General features: G+C 35.6%; 8 pseudogenes; all 8 read right to left on the bottom strand.

Moving 5' to 3' along the window:
* Positions 1 to 651: 651 nt before the first annotated feature.
* Positions 652 to 770, bottom strand: LOC145646019 (5S ribosomal RNA; annotated as a pseudogene).
* Positions 771 to 2,910: 2,140 nt separating this feature from the next.
* Positions 2,911 to 3,029, bottom strand: LOC145645123 (5S ribosomal RNA; annotated as a pseudogene).
* Positions 3,030 to 7,264: 4,235 nt separating this feature from the next.
* Positions 7,265 to 7,383, bottom strand: LOC145645802 (5S ribosomal RNA; annotated as a pseudogene).
* Positions 7,384 to 10,025: 2,642 nt separating this feature from the next.
* Positions 10,026 to 10,144, bottom strand: LOC145645122 (5S ribosomal RNA; annotated as a pseudogene).
* Positions 10,145 to 11,914: 1,770 nt separating this feature from the next.
* Positions 11,915 to 12,033, bottom strand: LOC145645597 (5S ribosomal RNA; annotated as a pseudogene).
* A 1,125-nt stretch (positions 12,034 to 13,158) lies between these two features.
* Positions 13,159 to 13,277, bottom strand: LOC145645121 (5S ribosomal RNA; annotated as a pseudogene).
* A 1,534-nt stretch (positions 13,278 to 14,811) lies between these two features.
* On the bottom strand, positions 14,812 to 14,930 carry LOC145646223 (5S ribosomal RNA; annotated as a pseudogene).
* Positions 14,931 to 16,056: 1,126 nt separating this feature from the next.
* On the bottom strand, positions 16,057 to 16,175 carry LOC145645120 (5S ribosomal RNA; annotated as a pseudogene).
* Positions 16,176 to 16,538: the final 363 nt, after the last annotated feature.

Here is a 16,538-nt window from a genome sequence, read left to right as displayed (position 1 = left end):
GCATCTGCTATTCCCAGGTGCTAACAGATAGTTTGATTTAATGATTCACTGCTCTTCAAATTTGAGCATGATAGCTTGAACATAAATTAAAGGGATGCAATAAAATCTTACAGCACCTGCTATTCCCTGGTGCAAAAAGATTTCTATTTAATCTGTGCACTTCACATAGAAGCATGTCAGTTGCAGAGCAAATTAAAGTGATGCAACAAATACCTACAGCATCTGCTATTCCCAGGTGCTAACAGATAGTTTGATTTAATGATTCACTGCACTTCAAATTTGAGCATGATAGCTTGAACATAAATTAAAGTGATGCAACAAATACCTACAGCATCTGCTATTCCCAGTTGCTAACAGATAGTTTGATTTAATGATTCACTGCACTTCAAATTTGAGCATGATAGCTTGAACATAAATTAAAGGGATGCAATAAAATCTTACAGCACCTGCTCTTCCCTGGTGCAAAAAGATTTCTATTTAATCACTGCACTTCACATTTGAGCATGTCAGCTTGAAAGTAAATTAAAGTGATGCAAGAAAAGCCTAGAGCAGCTGCTATTCCCAGGTGCTAACAGATAGTTTTTTCTATTAATCAGTGCACTTCACATTTGAGCATGTCAGCTTGAATGTAAATTAAAGTGATTCAAGAAAAGCCTACAGCAGCTGGTATTCCTAGGTAGGGTCCCACCTCAGTACTATCCAAGTCCAAATTTGCTTAGCTTCAAATGTCAGATGAGATTGGGCGTTCTCAAACTAGTGTGGCCGTAAGCCTTAAACACTTACTCAAATTGCCTATTCATAGTAAATATGATCAAAGACCAATATGACAATTTTTTTTATTAATCACTGCACTTGACATTCTAGAATTTTAGCTTGAAAGTAACTTAAAATGATGCAATAAAAGCTTAAAACATCTGGTATTCAGAGGCACTAACAGACAGATTTTTTATTAATCATTGCACTTCACATTCACGAATGTCAGTTGGAGAGTAATTTAAAGTGATGCAATAAAAACTTACAGCATCTGCTATTCCCAGGTGCTAACAGATATTTTGATTTAATGATTCACTGCACTTCAAATTTGAGCCTGATAGCCTGAACATAAATTAAAGGGATGCAATAAAATCTTACAGCACCTGCTATTCCCTGGTGCAAAAAGATTTCTATTTAATCTGTGCACTTCAGATAGAAGCATGTCAGTTGCAGTGTAAATTAAAGTGATGCAACAAATACCTACAGCATCTGCTATTCCCAGGTGCTAACAGATAGTTTTTTTTATTAATCACTGCACTTCACATTTGAGCATTTCAGCTTGAAAGTAAATTAAAGTGATGCAAGAAAAGCCTACAGCAGCTGCTACTCCTAGGTAGGGTCCCACCTCAGTACTATCCAGCTCCAAATTTACTTAGCTTCAAAGGTGAGATGAGATTGGGCGTTCTCAACCTGGTGTGGCCATAAGCCTTAAACACTTACTCTAATTGCGTATTCATAGCAAATATGATCAAAGACCAATCTGACAATTTTTTTTATTTAATCACTGCACTTGACATTCTAGAATGTTAGCTTGAAAGTAAATTAAAATTATGCAATAAAAGCTTACAACATCTGGGATTCAGAGGCACTAACAGACAGATTTGTTATTAATCACTGCACTTCACATTCACGCATGTCAGTTGGAGAGTAAATTAAAGTGATGCAATAAAAACTTACAGCATCTGCTATTCCCAGGTGCTAACAGATAGTTTGATTTAATGATTCACTGCTCTTCAAATTTGAGCATGATAGCTTGAACATAAATTAAAGGGATGCAATAAAATCTTACAGCACCTGCTATTCCCTGGTGCAAAAAGATTTCTATTTAATCTGTGCACTTCACATAGAAGCATGTCAGTTGCAGAGCAAATTAAAGTGATGCAACAAATACCTACAGCATCTGCTATTCCCAGGTGCTAAAAGATAGTTTGATTTAATGATTCACTGCACTTCAAATTTGAGCATGATAGCTTGAACATAAATTAAAGTGATGCAACAAATACCTACAGCATCTGCTATTCCCAGTTGCTAACAGATAGTTTGATTTAATGATTCACTGCACTTCAAATTTGAGCATAATAGCTTGAACATAAATTAAAGGGATGCAATAAAATCTTACAGCACCTGCTATTCCCTGGTGCAAAAAGATTTCTATTTAATCTGTGCACTTCACATAGAAGCATGTCAGTTGCAGAGCAAATTAAAGTGATGCAACAAATAACTACAGCATCTGCTATTCCCAGGTGCTAACAGATAGTTTGATTTAATGATTCACTGCTCTTCAAATTTGAGCATGATAGCTTGAACATAAATTAAAGGGATGCAATAAAATCTTACAGCACCTGCTATTCCCTGGTGCAAAAAGATTTCTATTTAATCTGTGCACTTCACATAGAAGCATGTCAGTTGCAGAGCAAATTAAAGTGATGCAACAAATACCTACAGCATCTGCTATTCCCAGGTGCTAACAGATAGTTTGATTTAATGATTCACTGCACTTCAAATTTGAGCATGATAGCTTGAACATAAATTAAAGTGATGCAACAAATACCTACAGCATCTGCTATTCCCAGTTGCTAACAGATAGTTTGATTTAATGATTCACTGCACTTCAAATTTGAGCATGATAGCTTGAACATAAATTAAAGGGATGCAATAAAATCTTACAGCACCTGCTCTTCCCTGGTGCAAAAAGATTTCTATTTAATCACTGCACTTCACATTTGAGCATGTCAGCTTGAAAGTAAATTAAAGTGATGCAAGAAAAGCCTACAGCAGCTGCTATTCCCAGGTGCTAACAGATAGTTTTTTCTATTAATCAGTGCACTTCACATTTGAGCATGTCAGCTTGAATGTAAATTAAAGTGATGCAAGAAAAGCCTACAGCAGCTGGTATTCCTAGGTAGGGTCCCACCTCAGTACTATCCAAGTCCAAATTTGCTTAGCTTCAAAGGTCAGATGAGATTGGGCGTTCTCAAACTAGTGTGGCCGTAAGCCTTAAACACTTACTCAAATTGCCTATTCATAGTAAATATGATCAAAGACCAATATGACAATTTTTTTTATTAATCACTGCACTTGACATTCTAGAATGTTAGCTTGAAAGTAACTTAAAATGATGCAATAAAAGCTTAAAACATCTGGTATTCAGAGGCACTAACAGACAGATTTTTTATTAATCACTGCACTTCACATTCACGAATGTCAGTTGGAGAGTAATTTAAAGTGATGCAATAAAAACTTACAGCATCTGCTATTCCCAGGTGCTAACAGATAGTTTGATTTAATGATTCACTGCACTTCAAATTTGAGCATGATAGCTTGAACATAAATTAAAGGGATGCAATAAAATCTTACAGCACCTGCTATTCCCTGGTGCAAAAAGATTTCTATTTAATCTGTGCACTTCACATAGAAGCATGTCAGTTGCAGAGTAAATTAAAGTGATGCAACAAATACCCACAGCATCTGCTATTCCCAGGTGCTAACAGATAGTTTTTTTTATTAATCACTGCACTTCACATTTGAGCATTTCAGCTTGAAAGTAAATTAAAGTGATGCAAGAAAAGCCTACAGCAGCTGCTACTCCTAGGTAGGGTCCCACCTCAGTACTATCCAGGTCCAAATTTACTTAGCTTCAAAGGTCAGATGAGATTGGGCGTGCTCAACCTGGTGTGGCCGTAAGCCTTAAACACTTACTCTAATTGCGTATTCATAGCAAATATGATCAAAGACCAATCTGACAATTTTTTTTATTTAATCACTGCACTTGACATTCTAGAATGTTAGCTTGAAAGTAAATTAAAATGATGCAATAAAAGCTTACAACATCTGGGATTCAGAGGCACTAACAGACAGATTTGTTATTAATCACTGCACTTCACATTCACGCATGTCAGTTGGAGAGTAAATTAAAGTGATGCAATAAAAACTTACAGCATCTGCTATTCCCAGGTGCTAACAGATAGTTTGATTTAATGATTCACTGCTCTTCAAATTTGAGCATGATAGCTTGAACATAAATTAAAGGGATGCAATAAAATCTTACAGCACCTGCTATTCCCTGGTGCAAAAAGATTTCTATTTAATCTGTGCACTTCACATAGAAGCATGTCAGTTGCAGAGCAAATTAAAGTGATGCAACAAATACCTACAGCATCTGCTATTCCCAGGTGCTAACAGATAGTTTGATTTAATGATTCACTGCACTTCAAATTTGAGCATGATAGCTTGAACATAAATTAAAGTGATGCAACAAATACCTACAGCATCTGCTATTCCCAGTTGCTAACAGATAGTTTGATTTAATGATTCACTGCACTTCAAATTTGAGCATGATAGCCTGAACATAAATTAAAGGGATGCAATAAAAACTTACAGCATCTGCTATTCCCAGGAGCTAACAGATACTTTGATTTAATGATTCAGTGCACTACAAATTTGAGCATGATAGCCTGAACATAAATTAAAGTGATGCAACAAATACCTACAGCATCTGCTATTCCCAGTTGCTAACAGATAGTTTGATTTAATGATTCACTGCACTTCAAATTTGAGCATGATAGCTTGAACATAAATTAAAGGGATGCAATAAAATCTTACAGCACCTGCTATTCCCTGGTGCAAAAAGATTTCTATTTAATCTGTGCACTTCAGATAGAAGCATGTCAGTTGCAGAGTAAATTAAAGTGATGCAACAAATACCTACAGCATCTGCTATTCCCAGGTGCTAACAGATAGTTTGATTTAATGATTCACTGCACTTCAAATTTGAGCATGATAGCTTGAAAATAAATTAAAGTGATGCAACAAATACCTACAGCATCTGCTATTCCCAGTTGCTAACAGATAGTTTGATTTAATGATTCACTGCACTTCAAATTTGAGCATGATAGCTTGAACATAAATTAAAGGGATGCAATAAAATCTTACAGCACCTGCTATTCCCTGGTGCACAAAGATTTCTATTTAATCACTGCACTTCACATTTGAGCATGTCAGCTTGAAAGTAAATTAAAGTGATGCAAGAAAAGCCTACAGCATCTGCTATTCCCAGGAGCTAACAGATAGTTTGATTTAATGATTCACTGCACTTCAAATTTGGGCATGATAGCTTGAACATAAATTAAAGGGATGCAATAAAATCTTACAGCACCTGCTATTCCCTGGTGCAAAAATATTTCTATTTAATCTGTGCACTGCACATAGAAGCATGTCAGTTGCAGAGTAAATTAAAGTGATGCAACAAATACCTACAGCATCTGCTATTCCCAGTTGCTAACAGATAGTTTGATTTAATGATTCACTGCACTTCAAATTTGAGCATGATAGCTTGAACATAAATTAAAGGGATGCAATAAAATCTTACAGCACCTGCTATTCCCTGGTGCAAAAAGATTTCTATTTAATCACTGCACTTCACATTTGAGCATGTCAGCTTGAAAGTAAATTAAAGTGATGCAAGAAAAGCCTACAGCAGCTGCTATTCCCAGGTGCTAACAGATAGTTTTTTCTATTAATCAGTGCACTTCACATTTGAGCATGTCAGCTTGAATGTAAATTAAAGTGATGCAAGAAAAGCCTACAGCAGCTGGTATTCTTAGGTAGGGTCCCACCTCATTACTATCCAAGTCCAAATTTGCTTAGCTTTAAAGGTCAGATGAGATTGGGCGTTCTCAAACTAGTGTGGCCGTAAGCCTTAAACACTTACTCAAATTGCCTATTCATAGTAAATATGATCAAAGACCAATATGACAATTTTTTTTATTCATCACTGCACTTGATATTCTAGAATGTTAGCATGAAAGGAAAATAAAATGATGCAATAAAAGCTTAAAACATCTGGTATTCAGAGGCACTAACAGACAGATTTTTTATTAATCACTGCACTTCACATTCACGAATGTCAGTTGGAGAGTAATTTAAAGTGATGCAATAAAAACTTACAGCATCTGCTATTCCCAGGTGCTAACAGATAGTTTGATTTAATGATTCACTGCACTTCAAATTTGAGCCTGATAGCCTGAACATAAATTAAAGGGATGCAATAAAATCTTACAGCACCTGCTATTCCCTGGTGCAAAAATATTTCTATTTAATCTGTGCACTTCAGATAGAAGCATGTCAGTTGCAGAGTAAATTAAAGTGATGCAACAAATACCTACAGCATCTGCTATTCCCAGGTTCTAACAGATAGTTTGAATTAATGATTCACTGCACTTCAAATTTGAGCATGATAGCTTGAACATAAATTAAAGGGATGCAATAAAATCTTACAGCACCTGCTATTCCCTGGTGCAAAAAGATTTCTATTTAATCACTGCACTTCACATTTGAGCATGTCAGCTTGAAAGTAAATTAAAGTGATGCAAGAAAAGCCTACAGCATCTGCTATTCCCAGGAGCTAACAGATAGTTTGATTTAATGATTCACTGCACTTCAATTTTGGGCATGATAGCTTGAACATAAATTAAAGGGATGCAATAAAATCTTACAGCACCTGCTATTCCCTGGTGCAAAAATATTTCTATTTAATCTGTGCACTGCACATAGAAGCATGTCAGTTGCAGAGTAAATTAAAGTGATGCAACAAATACCTACAGCATCTGCTATTCCCAGGTGCTAACAGATAGTTTTTTTTATTAATCACTGCACTTCACATTTGAGCATGTCAGCTTGAAAGTAAATTAAAGTGATGCAATAAAAACTAACAGATAGTTTGATTTAATGATTCACTGCACTTCAAATTTGAGCATGATAGCCTGAACATAAATTAAAGGGATGCAATAAAAACTTACAGCATCTGCTATTCCCAGGAGCTAACAGATAGTTTGATGTAATGATTCACTGCACTTCAAATTTGAGCATGATAGCCTGAACATAAATTAAGGGGATGCAATAAAAACTTACAGCATCTGCTATTCCCAGGTGTTAACAGATAGTTTGATATAATGATTCACTGCACTTCAAATTTGAGCATGATAGCCTGAACATAAATTAAAGGGATGCAATAAAATCTTAAAGCACCTGCTATTCCCTGGTGCAAAAAGATTTCTATTTAATCACTGCACTTCACATTTGAGCATGTCAGCTTGAAAGTAAATTAAAGTGATGCAAGAAAAGCCTACAGCAGCTGCTATTCCCAGGTGCTAACAGATAGTTTTTTCTATTAATCACTTTACTTCACATTTGAGCATGTCAGCTTGAAAGTAAATTAAAGTGATGCAAGAAAAGCCTACAGCAGCTGGTATTCCTAGGTAGGGTCCCACCTCAGTACTATCCAGGTCCAAATTTGCTTAGTTTCAAAGGTCAGATGAGATTGGGCGTTCTCAAACTGGTGTGGCCGTAAGCATTAAACACTGACTCTAATTGCCTATTCATAGCAAATATGATCAAAGACCAATCTGACAATTTTTTTTATTTAAGCACTGCACTTGACATTCTAGAATGTTATCTTGAAAGTAAATTAAAATGATGCAATAAAAGCTTACAACATCTGGGATTCAGAGGCACTAACAGACAGATTTTTTATTAATCACTGCACTTCACATTCACGCATGTCAGTTGGAGAGTAAATTAAAGTGATGCAATAAAAACTTACAGCATCTGCTATTCCCAGGTGCTAACAGATAGTTTGATTTAATGATTCACTGCACTTCAAATTTGAGCATGATAGCCTGAACATAAATTAAAGGGATGCAATAAAAACTTACAGCATCTGCTATTCCCAGGAGCTAACAGATACTTTGATTTAATGATTCACTGCACTACAAATTTGAGCATGATAGCCTGAACATAAATTAAAGTGATGCAACAAATACCTACAGCATCTACTATTCCCAGTTGCTAACAGATAGTTTGATTTAATGATTCACTGCACTTCAAATTTGAGCATGATAGCTTGAACATAAATTAAAGGGAAGCAATAAAATCTTACAGCACCTGCTATTCCCTGGTGCAAAAAGATTTCTATTTAATCTGTGCACTTCACATAGAAGCATGTCAGTTGCAGAGTAAATTAAAGTGATGCAACAAATACCTACAGCATCTGCTATTCCCAGTTGCTAACATATAGTTTGATTTAATGATTCACTGCACTTCAAATTTGAGCATGATAGCGTGAACATAAATTAAAGGGATGCAATAAAAACTTACAGCATCTGCTATTCCCAGGAGCTAACAGATACTTTGATTTAATGATTCAGTGCACTACAAATTTGAGCATGATAGCCTGAACATAAATTAAAGTGATGCAACAAATACCTACAGCATCTGCTATTCCCAGTTGCTAACAGATAGTTTGATTTAATGATTCACTGCACTTCAAATTTGAGCATGATAGCTTGAACATAAATTAAAGGGATGCAATAAAATCTTACAGCACCTGCTATTCCCTGGTGCAAAAAGATTTCTATTTAATCTGTGCACTTCAGATAGAAGCATGTCAGTTGCAGAGTAAATTAAAGTGATGCAACAAATACCTACAGCATCTGCTATTCCCAGGTGCTAACAGATAGTTTGATTTAATGATTCACTGCACTTCAAATTTGAGCATGATAGCTTGAAAATAAATTAAAGTGATGCAACAAATACCTACAGCATCTGCTATTCCCAGTTGCTAACAGATAGTTTGATTTAATGATTCACTGCACTTCAAATTTGAGCATGATAGCTTGAACATAAATTAAAGGGATGCAATAAAATCTTACAGCACCTGCTATTCCCTGGTGCACAAAGATTTCTATTTAATCACTGCACTTCACATTTGAGCATGTCAGCTTGAAAGTAAATTAAAGTGATGCAAGAAAAGCCTACAGCATCTGCTATTCCCAGGAGCTAACAGATAGTTTGATTTAATGATTCACTGCACTTCAAGTTTGGGCATGATAGCTTGAACATAAATTAAAGGGATGCAATAAAATCTTACAGCACCTGCTATTCCCTGGTGCAAAAATATTTCTATTTAATCTGTGCACTGCACATAGAAGCATGTCAGTTGCAGAGTAAATTAAAGTGATGCAACAAATACCTACAGCATCTGCTATTCCCAGGTGCTAACAGATAGTTTTTTTTATTAATCACTGCACTTCACATTTGAGCATGTCAGCTTGAAAGTAAATTAAAGTGATGCAATAAAAACTAACAGATAGTTTGATTTAATGATTCACTGCACTTCAAATTTGAGCATGATAGCCTGAACATAAATTAAAGGGATGCAATAAAAACTTACAGCATCTGCTATTCCCAGGAGCTAACAGATAGTTTGATGTAATGATTCACTGCACTTCAAATTTGAGCATGATAGCCTGAACATAAATTAAGGGGATGCAATAAAAACTTACAGCATCTGCTATTCCCAGGTGTTAACAGATAGTTTGATATAATGATTCACTGCACTTCAAATTTGAGCATGATAGCCTGAACATAAATTAAAGGGATGCAATAAAATCTTAAAGCACCTGCTATTCCCTGGTGCAAAAGGATTTCTATTTAATCTGTGCACTTCACATAGAAGCATGTCAGTTGCAGAGTAAATTAAAGTGATGCAACAAATACCTACAGCATATGCTATTCCCAGGTGCTAACAGATAGTTTTTTCTATTAATCAGTGCCCTTCACATTTGAGCATGTCAGCTTGAATGTAAATTAAAGTGATGCAACAAATACCTACAGCATCTGCTATTCCCAGTTGCTAACAGATAGTTTGATTTAATGATTCACTGCACTTCAAATTGGAGCATGATAGCTTGAACATAAATTAAAGGGATGCAATAAAATCTTATAGCACCTGCTCTTCCCTGGTGCAAAAAGATTTCTATTTAATCACTGCACTTCACATTTGAGCATGTCAGCTTGAAAGTAAATTAAAGTGATGCAAGAAAAGCCTACAGCAGCTGCTATTCCCAGGTGCTAACAGATAGTTTTTTCTATTAATCAGTGCACTTCACATTTGAGCATGTCAGCTTGAATGTAAATTAAAGTGATGCAAGAAAAGCCTACAGCAGCTGGTATTCCTAGGTAGGGTCCCACCTCAGTACTATCCAAGTCCAAATTTGCTTAGCTTCAAAGGTCAGATGAGATTGGGCGTTCTCAAACTAGTGTGGCCGTAAGCCTTAAACACTTACTCAAATTGCCTATTCATAGTAAATATGATCAAAGACCAATATGACAATTTTTTTTATTAATCACTGCACTTGATATTCTAGAATGTTAGCATGAAAGGAAAATAAAATGATGCAATAAAAGCTTAAAACATCTGGTATTCAGAGGCACTAACAGACAGATTTTTTATTAATCACTGCACTTCACATTCACGAAGGTCAGTTGGAGAGTAATTCAAAGTGATGCAATAAAAACTTACAGCATCTGCTATTCCCAGGTGCTAACAGATAGTTTGATTTAATGATTCACTGCACTTCAAATATGAGCCTGATAGCCTGAACATAAATTAAAGGGATGCAATAAAATCTTACAGCACCTGCTATTCCCTGGTGCAAAAAGATTTCTATTTAATGTGTGCACTTCAGATAGAAGCATGTCAGTTGCAGAGTAAATTAAAGTGATGCAACAAATACCTACAGCATCTGCTATTCCCAGGTGCTAACAGATAGTTTGATTTAATGATTCACTGCACTTCAAATTTGAGCATGATAGCTTGAAAATAAATTAAAGTGATGCAACAAATACCTACAGCATCTGCTATTCCCAGTTGCTAACAGATAGTTTGATTTAATGATTCACTGCACTTCAAATTTGAGCATGATAGCTTGAACATAAATTAAAGGGATGCAATAAAATCTTACAGCACCTGCTATTCTCTGGTGCAAAAAGATTTCTATCTAATCACTGCACTTCACATTTGAGCATGTCAGCTTGAAAGTAAATTAAAGTGATGCAAGAAAAGCCTACAGCATCTGCTATTCCCAGGAGCTAACAGATAGTTTGATTTAATGATTCACTGCACTTCAAATTTGGGCATGATAGCTTGAACATAAATTAAAGGGATGCAATAAAATCTTACAGCACCTGCTATTCCCTGGTGCAAAAATATTTCTATTTAATCTGTGCACTGCACATAGAAGCATGTCAGTTGCATAGTAAATTAAAGTGATGCAACAAATACCTACAGCATCTGCTATTCCCAGGTGCTAACAGATAGTTTTTTTTATTAATCACTGCACTTCACATTTGAGCATGTCAGCTTGAAAGTAAATTAAAGTGATGCAATAAAAACTAACAGATAGTTTGATTTAATGATTCACTGCTATTCCCTGGTGCAAAAGGATTTCTATTTAATCTGTGCACTTCACATTTGAGCATGTCAGCTTGAAAGTAAATTAAAGTGATGCAATAAAAACTAACAGATAGTTTGATTTAATGATTCACTGCACTTCAAATTTGAGCATGATAGCCTGAACATAAATTAAAGGGATGCAATAAAAACTTACAGCATCTGCTATTCCCAGGAGCTAACAGATAGTTTGATGTAATGATTCACTGCACTTCAAATTTGAGCATGATAGCCTGAACATAAATTAAGGGGATGCAATAAAAACTTACAGCATCTGCTATTCCCAGGTGTTAACAGATAGTTTGATATAATGATTCACTGCACTTCAAATTTGAGCATGATAGCCTGAACATAAATTAAAGGGATGCAATAAAATCTTAAAGCACCTGCTATTCCCTGGTGCAAAAGGATTTCTATTTAATCTGTGCACTTCACATAGAAGCATGTCAGTTGCAGAGTAAATTAAAGTGATGCAACAAATACCTACAGCATATGCTATTCCCAGGTGCTAACAGATAGTTTTTTCTATTAATCAGTGCCCTTCACATTTGAGCATGTCAGCTTGAATGTAAATTAAAGTGATGCAAGAAAAGCCTACAGCAGCTGGTATTCCTAGGTAGGGTCCCACCTCAGTACTATCCAGGTCCAAATTTGCTTAGCTTCAAAGGTCAGATAAGATTGGGCGTTCTCAAACTGGTGTGGCCGTAAGCCTTAAACACTTACTCTAATTGCCTATTCATAGCAAATATGATCAAAGACCAATCTGACAATTTTTTGTATTTAATCACTGCACTTGACATTCTAGAATGTTAGCTTGAAAGTAAATTAAAATGATGCAATAAAAGCTTACAACATCTGGGATTCAGAGGCACTACCAGACAGATTTTTTATTAATCACTGCACTTCACATTCACGCATGTCAGTTGGAGAGTAAATTAAAGTGATGCAATAAAAACTTACATCATCTGCTATTCCCAGGTGCTAACAGATAGTTTGATTTAATGATTCACTGCACTTCAAATTTGAGCATGATAGCCTGAACATAAATTAAAGGGATGCAATAAAAACTTACAGCATCTGCTATTCCCAGGTGCTAACAGATAGTTTGATTTAATGATTCACTGCTCTTCAAATTTGAGCATGATAGCTTGAACATAAATTAAAGGGATGCAATAAAATCTTACAGCACCTGCTATTCCCTGGTGCAAAAAGATTTCTATTTAATCTGTGCACTTCACATAGAAGCATGTCAGTTGCAGAGCAAATTAAAGTGATGCAACAAATACCTACAGCATCTGCTATTCCCAGGTGCTAACAGATAGTTTGATTTAATGATTCACTGCACTTCAAATTTGAGCATGATAGCTTGAACATAAATTAAAGTGATGCAACAAATACCTACAGCATCTGCTATTCCCAGTTGCTAACAGATAGTTTGATTTAATGATTCACTGCACTTCAAATTTGAGCATGATAGCTTGAACATAAATTAAATGGATGCAATAAAATCTTACAGCACCTGCTCTTCCCTGGTGCAAAAAGATTTCTATTTAATCACTGCACTTCACATTTGAGCATGTCAGCTTGAAAGTAAATTAAAGTGATGCAAGAAAAGCCTACAGCAGCTGCTATTCCCAGGTGCTAACAGATAGTTTTTTCTATTAATCAGTGCACTTCACATTTGAGCATGTCAGCTTGAAAGTAAATTAAAGTGATGCAAGAAAAGCCTACAGCAGCTGCTATTCCCAGGTGCTAACAGATAGTTTTTTCTATTAATCAGTGCACTTCACATTTGAGCATGTCAGCTTGAATGTAAATTAAAGTGATGCAAGAAAAGCCTACAGCAGCTGGTATTCCTAGGTAGGGTCCCACCTCAGTACTATCCAAGTCCAAATTTGCTTAGCTTCAAAGGTCAGATGAGATTGGGCGTTCTCAAACTAGTGTGGCCGTAAGCCTTAAACACTTACTCAAATTGCCTATTCATAGTAAATATGATCAAAGACCAATATGACAATTTTTTTTATTAATCACTGCACTTGATATTCTAGAATGTTAGCATGAAAGGAAAATAAAATGATGCAATAAAAGCTTAAAACATCTGGTATTCAGAGGCACTAACAGACAGATTTTTTATTAATCACTGCACTTCACATTCACGAAGGTCAGTTGGAGAGTAAATTAAAGTGATGCAATAAAAACTTACAGCATCTGCTATTCCCAGGTGCTAACAGATAGTTTGATTTAATGATTCACTGCACTTCAAATATGAGCCTGATAGCCTGAACATAAATTAAAGGGATGCAATAAAATCTTACAGCACCTGCTATTCCCTGGTGCAAAAAGATTTCTATTTAATGTGTGCACTTCAGATAGAAGCATGTCAGTTGCAGAGTAAATTAAAGTGATGCAACAAATACCTACAGCATCTGCTATTTCCAGGTGCTAACAGATAGTTTGATTTAATGATTCACTGCACTTCAAATTTGAGCATGATAGCTTGAAAATAAATTAAAGTGATGCAACAAATACCTACAGCATCTGCTATTCCCAGTTGCTAACAGATAGTTTGATTTAATGATTCACTGCACTTCAAATTTGAGCATGATAGCTTGAACATAAATTAAAGGGATGCAATAAAATCTTACAGAACCTGCTATTCCCTGGTGCAAAAAGATTTCTATCTAATCACTGCACTTCACATTTGAGCATGTCAGCTTGAAAGTAAATTAAAGTGATGCAAGAAAAGCCTACAGCATCTGCTATTCCCAGGAGCTAACAGATAGTTTGATTTAATGATTCACTGCACTTCAAATTTGGGCATGATAGCTTGAACATAAATTAAAGGGATGCAATAAAATCTTACAGCACCTGCTATTCCCTGGTGCAAAAATATTTCTATTTAATCTGTGCACTGCACATAGAAGCATGTCAGTTGCAGAGTAAATTAAAGTGATGCAACAAATACCTACAGCATCTGCTATTCCCAGGTGCTAACAGATAGTTTTTTTTATTAATCACTGCACTTCACATTTGAGCATGTCAGCTTGAAAGTAAATTAAAGTGATGCAATAAAAACTAACAGATAGTTTGATTTAATGATTCACTGCACTTCAAATTTGAGCATGATAGCCTGAACATAAATTAAAGGGATGCAATAAAAACTTACAGCATCTGCTATTCCCAGGAGCTAACAGATAGTTTGATATAATGATTCACTGCACTTCAAATTTGAGCATGATAGCCTGAACATAAATTAAAGGGATGCAATAAAATCTTAAAGCACCTGCTATTCCCTGGTGCAAAAGGATTTCTATTTAATCTGTGCACTTCACATAGAAGCATGTCAGTTGCAGAGTAAATTAAAGTGATGCAACAAATACCTACAGCATATGCTATTCCCAGGTGCTAACAGATAGTTTTTTCTATTAATCAGTGCCCTTCACATTTGAGCATGTCAGCTTGAATGTAAATTAAAGTGATGCAAGAAAAGCCTACAGCAGCTGGTATTCCTAGGTAGGGTCCCACCTCAGTACTATCCAGGTCCAAATTTGCTTAGCTTCAAAAGTCAGATAAGATTGGGCGTTCTCAAACTGGTGTGGCCGTAAGCCTTAAACACGTACTCTAATTGCCTATTCATAGCAAATATGATCAAAGACCAATCTGACAATTTTTTGTATTTAATCACTGCACTTGACATTCTAGAATGTTAGCTTGAAAGTAAAGTAAAATGATGCAATAAAAGCTTACAACATCTGGGATTCAGAGGCACTAACAGACAGATTTTTTATTAATCACTGCACTTCACATTCACGCATGTCAGTTGGAGAGTAAATTAAAGTGATGCAATAAAAACTTACATCATCTGCTATTCCCAGGTGCTAACAGATAGTTTGATTTAATGATTCACTGCACTTCAAATTTGAGCATGATAGCCTGAACATAAATTAAAGGGATGCAATAAAAACTTACAGCATCTGCTATTCCCAGGAGCTAACAGATACTTTGATTTAATGATTCACTGCACTACAAATTTGAGCATGATAGCCTGAACATAAATTAAAGTGATGCAACAAATACCTACAGCATCTACTATTCCCAGTTGCTAACAGATAGTTTGATTTAATGATTCACTGCACTTCAAATTTGAGCATGATAGCCTGAACATAAATTAAAGGGATGCAATAAAAACTTACAGCACCTGCTATTCCCAGGTGCTAGCAGATAGTTTGATTTAATGATTCACTGCTCTTCAAATTTGAGCATGATAGCTTGAACATAAATTAAAGGGATGCAATAAAATCTTACAGCACCTGCTATTCCCTGGTGCAAAAAGATTTCTATTTAATCTGTGCACTTCACATAGAAGCATGTCAGTTGCAGAGTAAATTAAAGTGATGCAACAAATACCTACAGCATCTGCTATTCCCAGTTGCTAACAGATAGTTTGATTTAATGATTCACTGCACTTCAAATTTGAGCATGATAGCTTGAACATAAATTAAAGGGATGCAATAAAATCTTACAGCACCTGCTATTCCCTGGTGCAAAAAGATTTCTATTTAATCACTGCACTTCACATTTGAGCATGTCAGCTTGAAAGTAAATTAAAGTGATGCAAGAAAAGCCTACAGCAGCTGCTATTCCCAGGTGCTAACAGATAGTTTTTTCTATTAATCAGTGCACTTCACATTTGAGCATGTCAGCTTGAATGTAAATTAAAGTGATGCAAGAAAAGCCTACAGCAGCTGGTATTCCTAGGTAGGGTCCCACCTCAGTACTATCCAAGTCCAAATTTGCTTAGCTTCAAAGGTCAGATGAGATTGGGCGTTCTCAAACTAGTGTGGCCGTAAGCCTTAAACACTTACTCAAATTGCCTATTCATAGTAAATATGATCAAAGACCAATATGACAATTTTTTTTATTAATCACTGCACTTGATATTCTAGAATGTTAGCATGAAAGGAAAATAAAATGATGCAATAAAAGCTTAAAACATCTGGTATTCAGAGGCACTAACAGACAGATTTTTTATTAATCACTGCACTTCACATTCACGAAGGTCAGTTGGAGAGTAAATTAAAGTGATGCAATAAAAACTTACAGCATCTGCTATTCCCAGGTGCTAACAGATAGTTTGATTTAATGATTCACTGCACTTCAAATATGAGCCTGATAGCCTGAACATAAATTAAAGGGATGCAATAAAATCTTACAG

This window comes from Electrophorus electricus, chromosome 13, assembly GCF_041902795.1.
Source record: "Electrophorus electricus isolate QZ-2024a chromosome 13, ASM4190279v1, whole genome shotgun sequence".
NCBI lineage: Eukaryota > Metazoa > Chordata > Actinopteri > Gymnotiformes > Gymnotidae > Electrophorus > Electrophorus electricus.
The sequence above is the reverse complement of the archived record's forward strand: the minus strand, read 5'-3'. Positions and strand labels throughout refer to the sequence as shown.